At 31.0% G+C, this 14,454-nt stretch overlaps 1 protein-coding gene across 1 annotated transcript in view; it reads right to left on the minus strand.

Moving 5' to 3' along the window:
- The window catches only part of LOC107442552 (acid-sensing ion channel 5-like), a gene marked incomplete in the record, with an annotated part of 58,460 nt that overhangs the window by 41,418 nt on the left and 2,588 nt on the right, over positions 1-14,454 (minus strand). The window contains 4 exon segments of the mRNA XM_071186718.1: positions 2,157-2,461; positions 5,901-5,980; positions 7,906-7,999; positions 11,529-11,603.

The raw sequence follows: 14,454 nt of genomic DNA on the forward strand, positions 1-14,454 counted from the left end.
AAAAAAAAGTTTTTATATGGATTTGAATGATTGTTTTGAATTCTTAGAATTTTGTGCATTTGCAATGTACCTAAGTTAGTAGCGAGCGAAGCGAGCTTGGTTTGCGAAGCGAACCATATAAGATTGCGTAGCAATTTTCGGGGGTTGGCGAGCGTTAGCGAGCAGGGGGCTCAGCCCACTAGTTATATATAATAGATTATAGAACAGGATAGTATATCAAACATATTGCAGGTTCGTGAAAAACTCCATGATTTGAAATACTATAATGTAATCGGTCTTTTTGGTGAAATGAAAAACAGTTTAACAATATAACAGTGCAGTAATTCCAAGTTAGCGAAAATTGTAAAGAATGAAGAAAAATTAAAATATTGAATTTATATATATCCATGAGTAATTGTTAAAAAATACGTAGAATAACACTGGGGAACAATTTTCTTTTTGTTTTATGTTGCATGAGATTTTTTAAATGGATCTAGGATCTTTTTACTATTGTTGATTTAGAAATATTATATAAAGCAGAGGATCGCATAAAATGTTGCACAAAATCTTTAGTGGAGTTAGGGCATAGCATCAGGGTTAAATTGCATTGGAATCCATGCCTGGAAATAGCATCGTGCACCACTAGAGGAGCCTCGTTATTATGAAGTTTTTTTTTGTGCGTGCTTCTAAACATCTCATAATAGGGAAGCGCCTGTAGCTGCGTACAGTGATGCTTCTGAGCGTGGGTTCCTATGCAATTTTAATCCTGATGTAATTTTAAAAAAATTTAACTTTAGGAGCAAAACTAGTTACAGATTTGAAATTATCACACCCACCTAACTATAGTGAAATCTTCACACGGAGTAGACAACATCAAGTATTTGTATAAAAATTTGATCAATCTTATGGTATCTATCTTAATGGTTCGAGAGGGTGTCCTCAAATATGATAATTAATTAGTGCAGGCGATATTTTAAGTTACGAAATCAGGCAAAAAAGCGTACTTTCTCTGATTAAACAGATCTTTTCTTCAGCGGATTCAGGTAATTGTGAACCCCAAAATATAAGGGGTAGTCGCAATCTGGGAAATTCGGTTCCCGTAGTTGCGAGCGATCCAAAGTTAATTTTACTTTTTGAGTATTTCTCCTTATCTCAAGAATTTCTTAAGAGAAATGAAAAATTTATGCATACAATTATAAAATTCGCTTATTTAAAGATAATTCAATGCAATAATCAAATTTTAGTAAATATTTATTAATTAATAGTCGAAAAAAATTGAATAGACAGGTAATGCAGCTTTTTGCATCATTTTAAAGTATGTAAATTAACATGGCAAAATACAAAATTTGAGCGAAATCAGTCGAATAGTTTCTGAGAAATCGAATTTAAAAAAAGTCGTATATATGAAATTCATTTTCTCAAGAATTATTCAACCGATTTCGTTCAAACTTCGGATTTTGCCATATAAAATTAAAAACTTTAAATTGATGTAAAAAATTGTATACCTTATAATTCAATATTTTTTCCGCTTTTATTAAATAAAATAATAAAAAAAATACTAAAATTTACTAAAATTCATTTTTACATGGAATTATTTTTGGAAAAGCGAATTCTATAATTATGTGCATGAAATATTCAATTCGCTTAAAAAGTTCTCGACTCTTAGTGAAATACACAAAAAGTAAAATTGAAATTAAGGGGTCCAAACTTTGGATCGCTCTCCTGACCAAACTATGAGGGTCATATTTCTCATATTTTGGGGGTTGGAAATTCAAATGTGTCGAAGAAAAGTTCAGAGAAAGAACGCTTTTGTGACTGATTTAAACTTAAAATATCGCCTGCACTAGTTAATTAGCATATTTGAGGTGACCCCCTGAACCCTTAAAATTGAGTCTCAGAACGTGAAGATCCGATCATTAAAGCAAAAGTTATTTAGGATTGTCCATTTATTTTTGTTATGCTTTGTACATTGAAGAACATATTACCAGAGATGCTCAAAGGAATGACGTTGGAAATACTTTCAGCTCTATTTTCATGCTTAGTAATAATTTTCAGCCTTTAAGAATGATTTAAAAAATAGGATTTAGATAAAAGTTCCTACTTACTCATTTTTTCATTGACGAAACAAATCGACTTGTACAAAAATCAGGCTATTTCACAGTATTTGAGGTAAATAAAATTCAAGCTTTTTAATCAACATTTTTCCAGACATAGTCCTTATTATTATTTTATTCAAATAAACAAATGTTTCAGATATATCAACAAAAGTTTTCAACTCTCCTTTGTACAATACTTAAAGATAAATGTTTGCTGTTCTTCTGCTGCTGTAGGCCATTGGATTTTTTATTTGAAGAGGGTTGTATTTTACTGTTTTTAAACGGAGAGACCTTATACCATATCCAAGATAGAGTAAAAATTACTATTTCTATTACAGTCACAATGCTTGCTCCCAAGTAAAAACCAAGAGATCCACCAAGTTGACCTAGTAGAATAAAATAAAAGAGGAATTATGTAATAGAAAATAATTTATAATCTAATATTAGATTATGGTATGATAATTATAATTTGTCGGGATAGGTAATCCAAACTGTGACTAAATAAACATATTTTTTACAATATTTTCTACAACTTATTTAAAAAAAGAGAAGATTTACTAGATATAATGCCTTAAAATAAACATACTACATCCTGTCAATGGCTAATAAAGCATTTTTCTGATACTGGCGAGAGCGGGCTTATATTGCAGCATTGTCTATCAGTAAAATGTTGTACTAACATAAATAATGTTTCGATTAAAAATTTATAACATCACACATTTGCATCCTGCACAGCAACGCATTTTCCTAAGTTTCTTCGTGCTCTTGTAATACTAGAGCCCTCTACTTTTTCTTATTGGAAACGTTTAGTTGATCCTGCTGATTTTTTTTTTGGAACTCTGAAAGTATATTTTCATGTGTTTTTATTTATTTACTTAATTTTTAAAAAACAACATGTCTCTTGATGAAAATTTTGCATATGCTCAGGGTATACTCAAAGTGCTGCGATGGTCTAATCTGGGTGTTTCTATAAGGAAAAGCGTTTGTACCTTGGGACAGTTTGAAATTTTTCTCATTATTTTTACTTAGGTAGAAATGGTATTATAGTAGAAATGTAAGTAATATCTTATTGCTTACCATTTAAAGAAACTCTAAACACTTTAAAATTGAAAATATGTTATTTTATAAGGGGGTAATAAATTATTTTTTTACACTCTTGCAAAGTAATCCAAGGTACAACATGGTGTTGTAACTTGGAATGCAGGGTGTCGTACTTTGGTATTAAAAGCAAAATAAACAAAATATAACCAATAAATCTTATTTAACGAATATAAAATGCAAAACATAATGGAAGAAACTAAAGAAAGGCTTCTTTTATCTACCAGATTAGTTCATAGCGATGTCCCATGTAATGAAATTTAAATTTTTTATTTATTTTTTCATCTATTCTTAAAAGGAAAGTGTTTGCTCGCGTTTTAAAAATGTATTGGATTCGTCCTAAGGTACAACTCATTGAGAAAAAATGGTTCTAAAAAGTGTTTGCGGTTAGTTATTCAGATTAACTAACCATACCATTAATTAGATCACAATTAAAAGTTCAATACATTATCTTAATTTGTAACACTAATCAATGTGGAAAAAATAGAAAAAAAGTAAATGTAATTATAATAATTTACTTTTCGATGAAATTTTTTCCTCTTATTTTCTAGCTCCCTGAAGTCTCACTTTAAAGTTACCAGCTACGCTTCACCAACTCTTGGCGGCTAAGAGAACAACTATGTCAGATTAGTTTTGTTTGTCGGAAATCAATGGCATACTCATCATCCTAAGGTACATAGTTCTCCCCTACTACTGTGCAGTGCATTTTATAAATATTGTACTTCTGTTGTTTTTATTTCAAATTTGGTTCTTCAGTATTGGAAAAATTCCTTAGTATTATTTATTATGGTATGTCACTATTATGTATTGTTGTTTTGTATTATTTCTCATGATACTAGGGAGATTTCGCACTATTACGTTAGCTACCGTACGCTTCCATACGTAATATTTAAAGCAACTGCACATACTCGTGTTTATTTTAGATGCTACGTATATTTACGTCTTGTTGGCTTGATTAACGTTACAAATACTAAGCTACAAGCACGCTGTTTATAGCTGCTAAATGTTGCTTTCTGTTAAACTAATAACATTTACCTTTGAACTAATAACATGGAATGCAATTTAGAAGAAACGTATATGAGAAATTTTAAAATGAATTGTGTGATATTACAACAATTGGTTGATTCAATAAATTTAAATTTTTTTTTTTTAACAAATTGTCAATAGTTTTGTAAGAAACTAGATAAATTTTCGTAATTTTAAAATGATAAATTACATTTATCTTAATTAAAAACCTTTGTGAGAAAAAGTTTAATTTCAATAATATTTTTGCATTCGGTTATAAATACAGAATTTGTTGATTTCATTTTGAAGTTAAGACATGGTCTATTCTCCCCCCCCCCCGTTAAATTGCTTAAAGTAGGAAACTTTATTTTGGTACAAAAGTGTCCAATACTTAGCGTTTGAATTATCTATATATATATTTCTCTTACACGGCGACAAAAAAAAGCCTCATTACAGTTCCCCGAATGGCAACGCTAGAAAATCGACCAATGATTGCAGCTAAAAATATCACATGTCAAATCTAGCTGAGATGGCTCAACATATAGCGCTTTTAAAAACGGAAACGGAAATAACAATTCAGCTACGGCAATCTCATACTATTAAGCTAGACAGAAGTGAGTAGTCTTTGTCTATAGATCTCTATTTTAGTATTTTGTCGAAAGTGCTTTTTTTTCACGAATTTATTTGACGATTTTTGATTTATATCACGAATTCATTTGTTTTATTATGGTTATTAGTTATTCATTGAAAAATGAGTCTCAGTCAATGAGTCTTTATTTGAATGACTTTGTATTTACTAAAAAGATGTAATTGTTTTTTTTTTAAAATTAATTTGTTATATGGATTTGAATGGTTGTTTTGAATTCCTAGAATTCTGTGCATTTGCAATGTACCTAAGTTAGAAGCGAGCGAAGCGAGTTAGGTTTGCGAAGCAAACCATATAAGATTGCGTAGCAATTTTCGGGGGTTGGCGAGCATTAGCGATCAGGGGGCGCAGCCCACTAGTTATTATTATTAGAATAAATTTGATAAGTATTTTAACCTTGTTATGAATTTTCCTTAGAACAAAAAATCTAACTAATATTTGTAATACAGAATTGCAGTTATCAGAATAGGAGCGTGTTTATTTATATCAAAAAAGTATAACACCGAAATTAAACTTTGAATTTATGTATAAGTGTTATATTTACAAAAGAAGTGAAAGAAATAATCTGCACTCCATTATTTAGACTGATATTAAAAACAAAAACTAAGTTTTTGAATCTTCGGCTGCAAATGTAAATAATATGCTGCATTCTTTATCTCTGAATTCATCAAAATCAATAATCTACCAAATTTTCTGCTCACAAAACCACAGTTTTACAAAGTGCAAAACATTTTGCGTCTGCCAAACGCTTCGAGGAGATCGTTTACGTTCATTGTATTTGTTTGTTTTGATTTTGTGGTCAAAGTTAAAATAAAATTTCACTACATTAGCGTTTTAAACTTAAGGATTTTCGAAAATTCTCTTATTTTCTTGTACGTAAGTTTGATATTTTTTTAACCGGCGCATGCGCATTTCACCAGAACTGACGCATGCGCAATTACTCGAAATCTTACGTACGGGAGAGTACGGAGGCTAACGTAAATTTACGAAATCTCTCTTATGTGTAGTTTTTTATTTTGCTGTTGATGGTTTATAATGATTGTTGTTAATGATTATTTAAAATATATTTTACTTACTTAGGAAATTGCAAGAAGTTGAGGTACGCTCGTATTGATGGTATGTAAAACTCCTTGAGTCATAAATTATTTCCACTCGGCTGAAAAAGCATGTATCCATATAACTTTATTAAGTAGCTTTATAATTTATATAAAGAGTTTAGAAGAAAACAAGAAATAAAAGAGAAATTGAAAACATGATGGTTGAAAACTAATGAATAATGTACAAAAACACACGTAGAAAATAATTTTGATAGAAAAATAGATTTTTAATTTATAATTTTAAATTTTTTATGGATCTAATTAGCAGAAGGTTAAGCATGGAATAGCATATCGGGTAAATGTCGTACGCTTTCTGTTTAGTTTGGAATCTATTATTTCGGAAATAAACCTTTCTTAATTTAATTTGTTTGAAAAACGAATATTATTTGTATTAATCGCTTCGAAGCATTTGATTTGAATCATTTGATGAGAAATTGTTCATTTGAAACAAGCGATTAGAAATATCGATTTTAATCATTGCCGAAATAGACCCATGGCTCTTAATGGCCTTAGAATCTTTTCCGCATCTGTGTAATATTGGATCATTGGATTCAAATCAATGAATTTTATTGGAATCAATGGATTCGTACTCTTAACTTATTCAAACCAGAATATTATGATCAATAAGTAGAGTTAACTTTAATAGAATGAAAATAATTTGCTCAAAGTGATAACAATCATTATTTCGTTACTCAATTCTATGATTTTATGATTTTCTTTTGTTATTGAAACAATTGTAATATTATAAAAAACGAATTCTAAAAAAATTATGAAACAGTAGTGGTCTCCATAGCAACGCATGCAATGACGACGCATGCGCCCTGTTTGCTATTACTCTTGAACATAGTTGAAAAGTGTGATGACACCCAAATAAGGTGTGCACGCCATCAAACCCAAAACAACACCCATTTTTCCAAGGGGTAATTACGGAATAAATAAGGGTATCAATCATAATCTCAGAACTAATTCAACTTTACTGTCGGTTTTGATATAGATATAATTGTTATCCAAAACAACGTTGTTTTGGATAACATGGGAACGGATCATGTAATTAATGTCAACCACCAATTCAGTTCAAATTTCTATTTCACTGTCGTTTTGTTATTGATCTAATTGTAAGTTAAATTAACGAATCACGTAAGTGGCATCAATCATAACCTTTGAAGTAGTTCAACTTTACTGTCATTTTTGATATAGAGCCAACTGTTATCTAAAACAACAAATCATGTAACTGATATCAACCACCAATTGAGTTCAAAATTCCACTTCGCTGTTGTTTTGTTAATGAGCTAATTGTAATCTAAAATAACGAATCACGTAAGTGGTATCAATCATATCCTCAGAACTAATTCAAATTTAAAAGATTTTGAAACTTTACCTTAAAAGGCAAAAGCACAATGTTTGGTTGTATTGAATGGCATTAAAAAAAAATCGAGCTTTTGCCCGCACTACTACCGGTTATAAAGATGACGGCTACTTACTACAGCTTATTATGTGAGGTGATAAAGCCAAAAAGTTAATTTTATTTTCAGTCAAATAAATAAATAATGCAATGCATGAGCTCAACTCTTCTACGTCTCAAGATATATTACTATTAATTTATTTTGGCGAATTTGAAGTGATTTTTTAGATACTTTGCAAGAACAGAGACATGGTTGCTATATTTAGAAAGATATCGTTCGTTTGTCAGCCTGTTTTGGTTCCATTTGACTTGTCTATTGCTATGGTCAAGATTTGCAGCAATTACTAGAGTAGAAATCACCATCCATATTTGCTGCCAATTTGTTTAAACATGTTAAATAAATACTACATTTATTTGCAAAAACTCTGCAACACATATTCTGTATTGTAAATTACAGATTTAACTTACAAAAACTACTAATAAAAATTCTACAAAGCAAAATATTCTGTAAATAAATAACAATATTTACCAACAAAAATTCTATTAAACATGATATTCTGAATTGTAAATAAAATTTCTCACGTTTTGTCTTTTTGCCCAAATCCTATGTAAGTAGCTTGGGTTTTGTATTTGTATTGAATGCAAGGTTCTTGGCACGCTTGATGAAATTTGGACACTGTAATTAAAATATTAAATTAATATGTTAAAACATGTATTTTTGTTTTTGTTCTAGACTTGTATCTTCACCCCTGCTCACTTCTCTTACCAGCCCTTATGATTACAATCACTTTTTGATTCTTGACATATCGCCGCTTTGAAACTAAACCGTGGTAACTCAAAAAAGCAAGTTTCTCAGGAGAGCGATTTCAAACTTTTCAGGAACTTCCACCGCAGGTTGACGCGAAGCTATGGCTACTACTGTAAAATAGTTTACATTAAAAAAACCTGTTTCGTTACATTTTTCAATGAATCAGGCCTGATTCTTGCAGCATTTCTAATTTTGTGGTAATTTCGAAATAAGTTAAGGTACTTTGAGTTGCAACACTTTTCTCTAAAACTTTTATTAAAAGTGGAGAGTTATTTTAAAATACAACGATGTTCTTCAAAATATCCTCCCGAACATTGCATATTTCATTTCCAATTTTGACATACAACAGTGTAGGAAAAAAATCGCTCTCCTGAAAAACTTGCAACTGGCACACTATTACACTATTCCCTAAAACCAAGATGGCAAATAGCGCCAATGCTATAACGGTTTATCTGCTCTCTAAATTAATTTCATGGAACTATGAAGATAAGACCTTGTTTCTCTAAAAGGGTAATTTTTTTTACACAAAATGACCCAAATATCTCATTTCTCGATTTTGAGTTACTATGGTTTAGTTTCAAAGCGACGATATGCCACATCAAAATAAAGTAAGTAAGTAATAAAAAAAAGGAACATTTATCTTACAAGTAAATACATATATACAACAGATAAATATATTTACCTGTAAATATAAATGTTTTACAGGTCATTTATCATTTAGTCATTTATCATTTTTATACTGATTACAACCTAAGAAATCTGTATATTCATGCGGGAATACTGGATGAAAATATGTGATTTTTTAACCAATAGGAATGCACTGGCAACATTGTAATACAGTTTCATACCATTGCGTGTTTATGCAATTCGCGATCGCAACGCTCGAGAACGCCCTCTATCGGGAGCCTGTAAATATCAGACATTAATTTATCGCGTTTTCATTTAGTTCCATCAAAATCTTCGGCCATGACGGACGCCATTTTCTTAGCAGCAAATAAAAATCAAAATTTCCCTAAGGAACAGCTGAAAAACTTGAAAAAACTAACCAGAACATGCTAAACATTGAAGCAGAACACGCCAAGCATTTGAAGAACAATTTCTCAATAATTTTTACCTTTCTATTACCAACAACATANAATGGAAAACTGAAATTTTTATCGTTGGCACAAGCAGCGGGCGCACTTACACCGATCAACGGGCGCCATGGTGCCCGCGGGCATAGGGTTGGGGACCTCTGTAAAACATGTATTTTTATTTTTGTTCCAGACTTGTATCTCCACCTCTGCTCACTTCTCTTACCAGCCCTTATGATTACAATTATCGGTAAAAATATACTTGAGGGTGTCCTTTGGAGAAATTGGCGACTAATGTTTGGCGCCATTCCTGTTTGTACGGAGCACCGTGGTAACAAGAATGGCTGCCAAAACATAATGATATTTCAATAATACATTGGAAAATTTCGACAAAGCTAAAACTTTATAAAATCGAAATAAGCAAAATTAATAAACCTAATAAAATGCATTTTGAATAAAAAAAAATTAATGGAGTAAGCACGGAAAGAAAAGGGAAAAAAACAACTCACTTCTTCATTAAGCTTGAATATCCTCAGATTTAGGTGCACAGAATTCTCTAATAGCAGTTAGATACTATCTAAATTTGTCCTGAATAGAATCTGTGTACCTCCATCGCCATTCTTGTTACCATTTTTATTGCGCACTTACCATTGCGTACATTAGCGTACACCTCCATTTTTTATTGCGTACTTATTTTATTTTGATGTGGCAAACGTCAAGAAACAAAAAATAATTCCATACTGATGACAACCTAAGAAATCGGTATCTTCATACGGGAATACTGGATGAAAATATGTGATTTTTTAGCCAATAAGAATGCGCTGGCAGCATTGTAATACAGTTTCATACCATTGCGTTTTTATGCAATATAGAGAAATAATAAGTATCAAATAAATTACTTGTTTTTAGTATAATATAAAGTATTATACTAAGTATTAAAAATGTATGTAAAAATGTTAAAGTATTAAAAATGATTTTACGTCAAGTATCAAAAGTATAAAATGTTTATTTCAAGTAACGTCAAGTATCAAATAAATGACTTGTTTTTATTATAATATGAAGTATTTAAAAAGGTGTTTGGTCGTTTCTTAAAAATTAGCTTAAGCAGCCATCCCTGTCATTTCGGCCCTGTCGTTTTGGTAACGACGTTTTGATTCCGATGCCATTACGTAACCTTTTGATTCAGTTCGGTTACTAATTCGATTCGTCAATTTGGATATAGACATTCTATCATATTTCTAACTTTTTTTTCTATTACAGTTGTTATGTTTCAATGGCCGTAAATATAATTTTCTTAGCTTGTTAAATTATTTATTTATTATTTCCAGTGGCAGAAAATCAGGTATTTTAAATGGTTATAAGTTTTTAAAAACTATTAACAGTGGTATTTAACGTCGAAATTATTAAAAATATTTACGACTGATGGCCCACAATTTTCTAATGAATTAGCGAAAAAAATTTTTAAGTTTCAATGAGAACTATTTTTTTTATATTCCATTATTTATCTAATTATGTTGCCGATCGGCCTGTGTAGGAGGCTTGTCCTTGAACTGTCCTTGTATCAGAAAGATCCTGGGTTCGAATACCGGGCAAGGCATGGATGTTTCTTTCTCTCTCTGTGTGTTCTATGTCCTTTCTCCTTTGTGTGTGAATGTGACCCGCCCTATAAACTGGTTGTGGTTGCGTGAATGGCGTGGCAGAAGTCGAATTCCTGGCCATAGATGGCACCACTGAAAAAAAACAGAAACAATCGCACCCCCACTGCCTAAACTGGCATACGACAAAAAAAATTCCAATTATGTTAATTGTTATGTAATAGTGTATTGTAAAGTTAAGAAAACATATCAATAAATAAAGCGGGATTTCTGTGCTAACTGCCTCCACGTGGTGCAATTTGAGAACTCCTTTTTAAATAATACCTATCTTAAAAAAACGAAAGTATATGAAAAGAAAATAAATGCTAGCCACCAAAAAATAATAAAATAGAAATAAGGATCATTACCATTACATTGGAATGCTTTCATACTAGGTAAATTTTTTTAAATTTCAATACCTAAAAGAGAAAAACATAAATGACAAGGAAAGGTTCCTTAACGGGACCAAAATGACAGGGCAAAAACGGAAAAGGGACCTAAACGGCGGGACTGAATCGTCCTGCTACGTGTAAAGGGCCGTATGTTATTTTTACATTTAGATATTCAAATGTTACACGGAACAAATCCCAAATCCTATAAGCTTGTGTCATGGCATTAATATCAACACACTTTCAGTTTTTGATATAATTGAAATGAACTTGAGAATCAAAGTATTAAAAAGATTCTTACTATTGTCATGGATTAGACTATTTACGAGACATGTATATGCATCAAACGGTTCGCAATGTCTGTATGCAGAATCGCCTGAAATCAAAAAAGAAAGGAACTTTTAACCAAAAATAACTAGTAAATTTAATTTTCAGATATTTGAAACTAAAAATAAGATATATATGGGTATAAAAACAAAAATGGGAGCAATTTAATTCTTTTCAGTTTCAATTACATTATTGAAATAGAAGAAGATATCATCCATGAAAAATATAATATTCCATGAAAAATATAAAATATTCTATAAAAGCGCTATGAAAGGTTTGCGGAATTACCCATGAGGTATACAAAAACACTTAAAAATCTGATAAAATTAATCATTTTTAGTTTTAATTTTATTAATGAAATTAAAAAAAAGACATTGTCTTTGCGCTTGAAAGAAATATTTTGTGAAAAACTATATAAAGTTGGTAAAGATAAAAAAGTTCGTTAACATCATGTGAGGACAAATCAGTTGTGCTTTGCGATCAGTTCGAGTTGATAGCATTTGAGAGACATACTGGTCGACAAAATTAAGAGATAGAAGACATTTTCCCAAATATCTAAAAAAATACTGAATATAAATAAATGAAATTTGGTATGGATATAGCTTATTCCATGATAATAAAGTATGCAAAAAAAATGACAGTGTCATTCACTGGCAAGACCTATTGCCAATAAATCCAATGTAGTCTGAACTTAAGGATAAAAGATGACAATAAAAGTGAGGCTTGTACAGTTTGTGTTGCCTCTAGTATGGTGTATGGTCACCCCTGACAGACAGACCGCATGCACAACGAGTATTCATGCTGTTAATAAGGGAGTTAAGCAGGACTTGGGGAAGACCCTCCCATTCTTCCACCAGAGCAATTTTTAACTCCAGAATGGTTCTGGGGGGAGGTTGGCGCATCACAATAGCTCTCCCAAGAGCATCCCAGGCATGTTCAATAGGATTCAGGTCAGGGGATTTGGTTGGCCAATCTATTCGTTGAATATCCTCGCTTTCCAGATACTAATCAACCATGAGAGCACTATGTGGTGGCGCATTGTCGTCCATAAAAATGAACTTAGGGCCAACAGCGCCCATGAAAAGACGCACATAGGACTCTAGGACCTCCTGCCTGTACCTCTGGGCATTCACGGAACCATTGTCAAGCACATGGAGTGGTGTGCGGGTATCTTGCATGATCCCTGCCCAAACCATGAGTCCTCCACCAGCATAATGGGCCCTTTCGATAATGTTGCTGGGATGGTATCGGGTTCCAGGCTCCCTCCATATCAATAATCGTCCAGAAATAGCGTCATAGAAATGTGCGTGATAGAAGAATATAGAGTCGTAGAAATGTGCGAATATTCTTCCCATTTCTTAATTTTGTCTACCAGTGTATATGTCATTGACTTATATTGTTTGCATGAAAAATATCCCGGAAAAAAGTGAGAAACCAGTGTCAAAAACAGTTTTTTTGATATTTCACTAAAAAAAAGAAGATACATGGGTCACAAAAACGCATAATAAGTACTATCTATTTCAGTTTTAACAACATTAATGAAATTGAAGAAGACAGTGTTGTTTGCATTCCGAGAAAACACTATTTTTAGATAGAAAGAACTTATTTTAATAACATGCGTGTCTATCCCAAAATAAGCCGTACATTAGAGAGATACCTGAAAGTTAAAATTCAATTTTAATTTGATTGCAACAATCAAATAATTTGTTCATTAAACCACTTAACAAAATATTAAAATAAGATTAAGTTAAATACTGATGTTAAAAAAAGATGAGCTAAATATTTAAATATAAAATATATTCTAGAAAGCTCCTTCTTTATGACTTCTTTTAATTTCAATACAGTTTTTTATTTGCGAGCATTTTATTACTTTCAAACTATTGAAGTAACTCATGAGGTGAAAAGTTCTTCACAGCTATTTGAAGTAAGGACAGAGAATTCAAAGCAGATATTTTATAAAACTTAATGCGTACTACCTCATATAAACAATTAAAGACATTAAAATTAATGATTCTAAAGGCAAGTTCACTCTGGAACTTAGGAAAAATTTTTTTTTGTTGCATAAAAGGTGCTTTAAAATGATATACCTAAAGATTTATGATCAAGAAAAATGTCTCAATACTCGAATTTGGAATTTTTGCGCAGTTCTCATACATTTTAACGCAGGCGTGTATTTTTTTCCAGGTCGGCTAAACTTAGAACATGAGCAAATTTTCACCAATTGACTTCATTTTGTTACGTATATTTAAAATTACATTTTTTTAAAAACAGAAACATTGTTTCATTTAATTGCATAGTGTTACAATATAAAATTTTTTCATTGATTTCTTTTATGAAAAAATTTGAATGTTTGAGCGCTTTTTATTAAAAAATTAAAGAACACTCCATTTTTGCTAAAATTGGTGTATCAAAAATATATTATGTATTTTTCTAGCTATTCTCATATATATATAATATATATATATNAAAGGATAAAATTTGTTTTAAAAATACGGAAAATAAAAGATATAATTGTTTCATCAGCCCACACGATTATATCCGCAAAAAAGAGTGCTTTCTGATATTGTATCAATATAGCCAAAGCAAAATATAATAATACAATACTGTGAGGAATACTCAAAAATTTTTTTTTACAAAAATTAATAAAATAGAACACAATAGGTAAAAATAACACGTAAAAACAGAAAATAAAATAAAATAAAACACAGAATAAAACAAAATCTATAAAGCGAGTAGCGAAATCAAATGTACTTACATGAACGGGAAATTTTTCAAGAATGATTTAAAAAATATTTTCGTAACAAGATTGCCAGATTGTAAAATATGAAAAAAAAAGCGCAAAGTGAGCGTAACTAGAGGAGTTTTATTTTAAAGTGCCGATTTGTTGTGTGTGTGTGTAT

This window comes from Parasteatoda tepidariorum, chromosome 10, assembly GCF_043381705.1.
Source record: "Parasteatoda tepidariorum isolate YZ-2023 chromosome 10, CAS_Ptep_4.0, whole genome shotgun sequence".
NCBI lineage: Eukaryota > Metazoa > Arthropoda > Arachnida > Araneae > Theridiidae > Parasteatoda > Parasteatoda tepidariorum.